The 7015-nt window shown below is 38.2% G+C and overlaps 1 pseudogene; it reads left to right on the forward strand.

The window, feature by feature from the left end:
- The first annotated feature begins 215 nt into the window (after positions 1-215).
- LOC114614563 lies at positions 216-503 on the forward strand (annotated as a pseudogene).
- The last annotated feature ends 6512 nt before the right edge of the window (positions 504-7015 follow it).

Genomic DNA, 7015 nt, shown 5'->3' on the forward strand with positions numbered 1-7015 from the left:
TTGTTAATCACTCTCATAGAGATTGACAATGAAAAGCAATTAAGACAAGCAGAAATACAAACTGTAGAGTATGAGGAGATAAAGAGTACCAGGGAAGGTGAGGTTGAAGTCCTATACTCAAGCAAGCAAAAAGTTTAAATAAAAGCCTGGAGTGCGGACCTGGTGCCTCTTTTGTGAAGCAGCTGCTGAGGAGATTCCTGCGCTATGCGCTTGCCATGGCTGATGAGAAACCCAAGGAAGGATTCAAGGCTGAGAACAACAATCATATTAAATTGAAGATGGCGGGACAGGATGGTTCTGTGGTGCAGTTTAAGATTAAGAGGCACACACCACTTAGTAAACTCGTGAAAGAGTACTGTGAGTGGCAGGATTTGTCAATGAGGCAGATCAGATTCCAGTTTGACGGACAACCAATCAACGGAACAGACACACCTGCACAGTTGGAAATGGAGGATGAAGATACGATTGATGTGTTCCAGCAGCAGACAGGAGGTGTCTACTAAAAAGGGAACCTGCTACTTTAGTACAGAATTTTGTTATAGACCAAGAATACATTCTCAATTAGAAAGCCGCAGTTTGGTCCCGCCACATCCTGACTACTACAGTACAGTTTTCTCTCTTCCTTCACTTCCCTGTCCCCATTTCTTCATTGTACATAAAGTAACTGGTGTATGTGCACAAGCATATTGCTCTTTTTTTCTTTTCCTTTTTTAAACTAAATGGCCAATGTTCTGTTTTGGTTGACATCAGACATAGACGATCTGGGGGAAAGTACTGGGTCTGTGAAAATATCCCCGTTCTCTGTTAGTGGCATGATAATTCAACTCTTATCTTTATATTTCAGTAAGTTATTTTGAGCTCACTGTTTTAACAAAAGAACCCAACAACACAAAATCCTTTCATACCTTGTTTGATTGGAGAATTTTAATGTTTTTCATTTATCATTGTAAAACCGAGGACAATTTTATAAATTTTTTTGTATGTAGCTGTTACATGTAGGGCAATCTGTCTTTATGTAGGGATAAATTACTCTTGAACAAAATGATCCTAGATAGTTTCCCCTTCAAGTCAAGTGTTTTGTTGTTTAAATAAACTTCTTGTTTAATATGAAAAAAAAAAAAGAAAAAGAAAGAAAAGCCTGATACTAAAGGGAATAAAAGGAGTGGTAAAAACTCTGGAGACTATTCTATCCGGCTAAGCTTCTAACTTTAGAAAGGAAAATAAAGGAAAATTTCAGTAGCTTTCCTACTATTTCCTACTAAAGTTGTTTCTGAAAGAAAATAATCAACAACAGAAAGCTTAGACAAGTGTAATACAATATGAGTCTCGGGTTCTAGTCTCAGAAGTAGAAGAACTTGGCATGCTTCTCCCATATTGTTCTGACTGAAGAATCCAGGATACAAGAAAAGCGTTAGGAAATAGTCCTGTCTTAGTTAGGATTTTATTGCTATTAACAGAAACCATGACCAAAGTAACTATTATAAGGATGGCATCTAATTGGGGATGGCTTACAGGTTCAGAGGTTCAGTCCATTATCATAAAGATAGGAACATGGCAGCATCCAGGCAGATGTGTTGTGGAAGGAGCTGAGAGTTCTACATCTTCATCCAAAAGTAGACAGGAGAAGACTGTCTTTTGCTCCCAGGCAGCTACAAAAAGAATCTTAAAATCCACAGTCACAGTGACACACTTACTCCAACAAGGCCACAACTACTACAACAAGGCCTCACCTCCTAATAGTACTACTCCCTGGGCCAGGCATATACGAACCAGAACAATTTCTCAGTGACTAAAGAAAGATGTTAAAGTCTGGCATTTAGCAGAACAGATCCTGCATGGAGGCCCAGAGAGGCCAGAATGTAAAGTTGTAAAGGCAAAATCTGAATTGCATTGAAGATCCCAAGATGTTGAGGATACAGAGCATTTCTGTTAAGGGTTGCTTCTAACAGAGGGTGAAATCAGCACCAGAGGCAGAAGTTGTTGTTACATCAACAAAGCTCAAAGGAACTGGAGTTCATTTGATTTGAACACAGAGGGGGCCTTAGAATTTAGAGTTGGCTCTGATGGGTTTTGTTCTTTCTTTAGTCCAGTATCTCTTCATTATGCTCTCTTTCATCCTTTCTGTGCCATTTTAATGTGTGAAATATGTGATCTGCTTTCTCATTTTGATTTTAAAGGGGGTTAAAGTTAAGAGATAGCCTTGAGACTCAGAAGAGACTATTAAACAGTTTTGCGACTGAAGAACTATTGGGACTTTTGAAAGTATACTAATTACATTTTACATTTATAGCATGGCTAAATGCTTATTGGAGCAAAGGAGTGGAATATAGTGGTTTGAATCAGAATAGTTCCTCACATACTCACAGATTTGAATGCTTAGTTCCAAGCTGCTGAACTGTTTGGATGGATTAAGAATTGTGGCATTATTTCAATAGATGGGTCTTTTTTGGAGAAGATAAATTGCTGGAGGTAGGCTTTGAGGTTTCAAAAGTTCAAGTCAAGCACTCCATATGTTTCACCTACTGAATGAAGAGCAGAAGCTACTTCTCCAGAGCTATACTTGTCTGCTTTCCACTATTCCAATGATCAGCCCCCAATTAAATGCTTTGTTTTATCATAATTGCCTTGATCAGGCATGCTGTAACAAGAGACAGACAATTGAGACACACACACCTCTGCCCCAATCTCACCACTTGCTAGTGCAGCTATACCTGCAAAGAAGATCACTGTACAGTCTCCCAACCCTGCCTCCCAGGAGGATCTTCCTGCCTCCCAGGAGGCCTGCTTAAACCTGAGAAACACAGCTCAACCTGCCTCCCAGAAGAACTATTTCATCCTGGGACACTCAGGCTAGCCAAAGCCTGAGACAAAAAGATGGGGAAAGGCAAACACAAGAACATAATCAACAGAAGCCAGAGCAATATAGCACCATCAGAACCCAGCTCTCCTACTACAGCAAGCCCTCAATATTCTAATACATCTGAAAAGCACAACTGTGACCTTAAATCCTATTTCATGAAGATGATAGAAGCCTTTAAAGAGGATATACACATTTCCCTTAAAGAAACATGAAAAATCAAAAACAAATAGGTAGAAGCCATTAAAGAGGAAACAAATAAATCCCTTAAAGAATTACAGAAAAATACAATTAAACAGGCAAAGGAAATGAATAAAACAGTCCAAGACCTAAAAATAGACATAGAAGAGACAAAGAAAACACAAATGGAGGCAATCTTGGGGATTGAAAACCTAGGAACGAGAACAGGAACTATACACACAACCATCGCCAACAGAATACAAGAGTTGGAAAAGAAAAACTTAGGCGTCAAAGATACCATAGAAGAAATGAATACGTTGGTCAAAGAAATGCCAAATGTAGAATGTTCATAATTCAAAACATTCAGGAATAATTCAAAAATAATAAGAATAGTGGAATGTAAATATTCCCAGTTCAAAGGGCCAGAAAACATCTTCAAGTAAATCATAGAAGAAAACTTCCCAAACCTAAATAAAGATATGGCTATAATTGTACAGGAAGCCAATAGAAAACCAAATAGATTGGTCCAGAAAAGAAAATCTTCCCACCACATAATAATCAAAACATGAAATGTACAAGACAAAGAAAGAATATTAAAAACTGCAAGGGAAAAAGGCCAAGTAACATATGAAGGCAGACATATCAGAACTACACCTGACTTCTCAATGGACTCTAAAAGCCAAAGGATCCTGGGCATGTGTCTTAGAGATCCTAAGAGACCACAGGTGTCAGCCCAGACTACCATACCCAACAAAATTCTCAATCATAGATGGGGAAATCAAGATATTCCAAGAAAAAAAAAAGCAAGTTTAAACAATATCTTTCTACTATGGCAGTCCTACAGAGGTTACTAGAAGAAAAATGCCAACAAATCCAGGGAAACTATACCCAAGAAAATACAAGAAACTAATCATCTCACTGCAAAACCAGAAGAAGAGAATCTCACACACAGTAATAACACCAACATCAAAATAACAGGAACTAAGAATCGTTGTCATTAATATCCTCCAACATCAATGAACTCAATTCACCGATAAAAAGACACAGACTAACAGACTAGGTACATAAAAAGGATCCATCATTCTGTTGCATACAAGAAATATACCTCAGTAAGAAACATAGATACTACCTCAAAATAAAGGCCTAGAAAAAGATTTTCAAAGCCAACACACCCAAGAAAAAAGCTGGAGTAGCCATTCTAATATCTAATAACATAGACTTTTAAACAAAAGTTTATCAAAAGAGGTATACTCATACCTCATACTCATCAAAGGAAAAAAATCCACCAAGATGATTTCCCAATTCTGAACATGTATGGTCCATATGCAAGAGTACTCACTGACATTAATAAATGATACTTTACTATAATTCAAATCATACATTGAACCCCACACAATAATAGCTGGGGATTTCAACATTCCACTCTCATCAACAGACAGGTCATTCAGACATAAACTAAACAGAGAAACAAAGAAAATGACAAATGGTGTGTACCATGTGGATACAATAGTTATCTACAGAAATCTTCACACCCCCCAAAAAAAATTAAAAAAAAAATACCTTCTTCTCATGGAACCTTCTTCAAAGTTAACCAAATAGTCAGGCATAAAACCTCAACAGATACAAGATGATTGAAATAATTTCGTGAATTCTATCAGATCACCATGGAAAGAGCTGGACTTCAGGAACAGAAACAGGAGATAGGTCACATTTTCATGGAAATTAAACAATTTTGTACCCAATGCTAACATGGTCAGGGATGACATAAAGAAATTAAAGACTTTCTAGAATTCAATGAAAATGAAGGCACAACATACCCAAACTTATGGAACACAATGAAAGTGATGCTAAAAGTAAATCTCATAGCACTAAGTGCCTCCATAAAGAAATTAGAAAGTCCTCATACCAGCTCTTTAAAAATACACCTGAACAATTTCCAGTTTTCTGAGGAACCACAAGATTGATTTCCAGAGTGGTTGTACCAGTTTGTAATTCCATTAGCAATGGCGAAGTGTGCTACTTTCTCCACATCCTCACCAGCATGTGCTGTCACATGAGTTTTTGATCTTAGCCATTCTGGATGGTGTAAGGTAGAATCTCAGGGTTGTTTTGATTTGCATTTCCCTCATGACTAAGTATGTTGAGCATTTCTTTTAAGTGTTTCTTGACCATTCCAGACTCCTATGGTGAGAAGTAGGGGTTGGGGGTTTGGGAGGAACCTTTAGAAAGTCCAAGAGATCTGGAATGTGAAACACTCCCAGGACTCAACAGGGATGAGCTTATCCAAACTGTCCAACAGTAAGGAGATAGAACCTGAAGAGATGACTTCCAGTAGATAAAACTAAACCCCAGTGGAGGGATGGGGTTACTCTGCTACCACCAAAATTTTTGACCCAGAATTGTTCCCATCTAAGAAATGCAGGGATAAAAATGGAGCAGAAATGAAAGGAATGGCCACACAGTGACCAGCTCAACTTGGGATCCATCCTATGGGTAGACACCAAACCCTGACACTATTAATGATGCTATGTTGTGCTTACAGACAGGAGCCTAGCATGGTTGGCTCTGTACTCTGAAAGGCTCTACCAGCAGTTGACTGAGACAGATGCAGATATTCACAGCCAACCATTGGATGGAGGTAGTCGATTCCTGTGGAAGAGTTAGGGGAAAAGATTGAAGGAATTGAAGGGGATGGTAATCCCATAGGGAGAACAGTAATATCAACTAACCTGGACCCCTCAGAGCTCCCAGAGACTAAACCACCAACCAAGAAGAATACATGAACTGGTCTGTTGCCCCTGGTAGATACATAGCAGAGGACTGTCTTGTCTGGCATCAGTAGGAGAAAATCCTGTAGAGACTTGATGCCCAAAAAAGGGGGTTGCTGGAGGGTGAGTACTTTCTCAGAAGCAAAGGGAGAGGGGACATGGTGAAGAACTCTAGGAAGAGGGCCCAAGAAGGAGGCAACATTTGGAATGCAAATAAAGATTTTTCATAAATAAATAAATAAATAAATAAATAAATAATAAAAGTACACCTGAAAGCTCTAGAAAAAAAAAAAGAAGAAAGCATATCAAAGAAGAGTAGAAGGCAGGAAATAATCAAAATCAGAGTTAAAAATCATTCAATTAAAAACAAAGAAAACAATACAAAGAATCAACAAAACCAAAAGCTATTTCTTTGAGAAAATCAATAAGATAGACAAGCCCTTGGGCAAACTAATTATGTTGCACAGAGATAGAATACAAATGGACAGTGAGGTGGGAGTAGGTAGGTGGGTGGGGGAGCACCTTCATAGAAGCAGGGGGAGGGAGCTGGGACATGGGTTTGCAGTGGGGAAACCAGGAAGAGAGATTAACATTAGAAATGTAAATAACTAAAATAACCAAGAAAAAAGAAAAAAGAAAACTGCATATTGTACAAAATAAAACATCTATGTAAAATCTCAAAAAAAACACAAAAATTAGAAATGAAAAGAGAGACATAACAACAGAAATGAAGGAAATTCAAAAATCATTAGGTCTTACTTTAAAAGCCTGTACTCCACAGAACTGGAAAATCTAAATGAAATGTATGCTTTTCTAGGCACATACTACTTACCAATATTAAATCAAGATCAGGTAATCTAAATAGTCCCATAACCCCTTAGGAAATAAAAGCAGCCATTAAAAGTCTCCCAACCCCCAATTCCCGCCCCCCCCCCCAAAAAAGCCCTCAGCCATGCTGTTTTACTGCAGGATTCTACCAGACTTTCAAAGAAGAGATAACTCCAGTACTCCTGAAACTATTTCACAAATTAGAAACGGAAGGAATATTACCTAATTCATTCTACAAGGCCAGAGTAACCCTGATACATATACCACACAAACCCACACACTCCATGACAACAGAAAAAAAAAAAAAAAGCACTCGCGCGCGCACACACGAGAGAGAGAGAGAGAGAGAGAGAGAGAGAGAACTTCAGATAAATTCTGCTTA

Source organism: Grammomys surdaster, unplaced genomic scaffold (assembly GCF_004785775.1).
Source record: "Grammomys surdaster isolate TR1022 unplaced genomic scaffold, NIH_TR_1.0 126391, whole genome shotgun sequence".
Taxonomy (NCBI): domain Eukaryota; kingdom Metazoa; phylum Chordata; class Mammalia; order Rodentia; family Muridae; genus Grammomys; species Grammomys surdaster.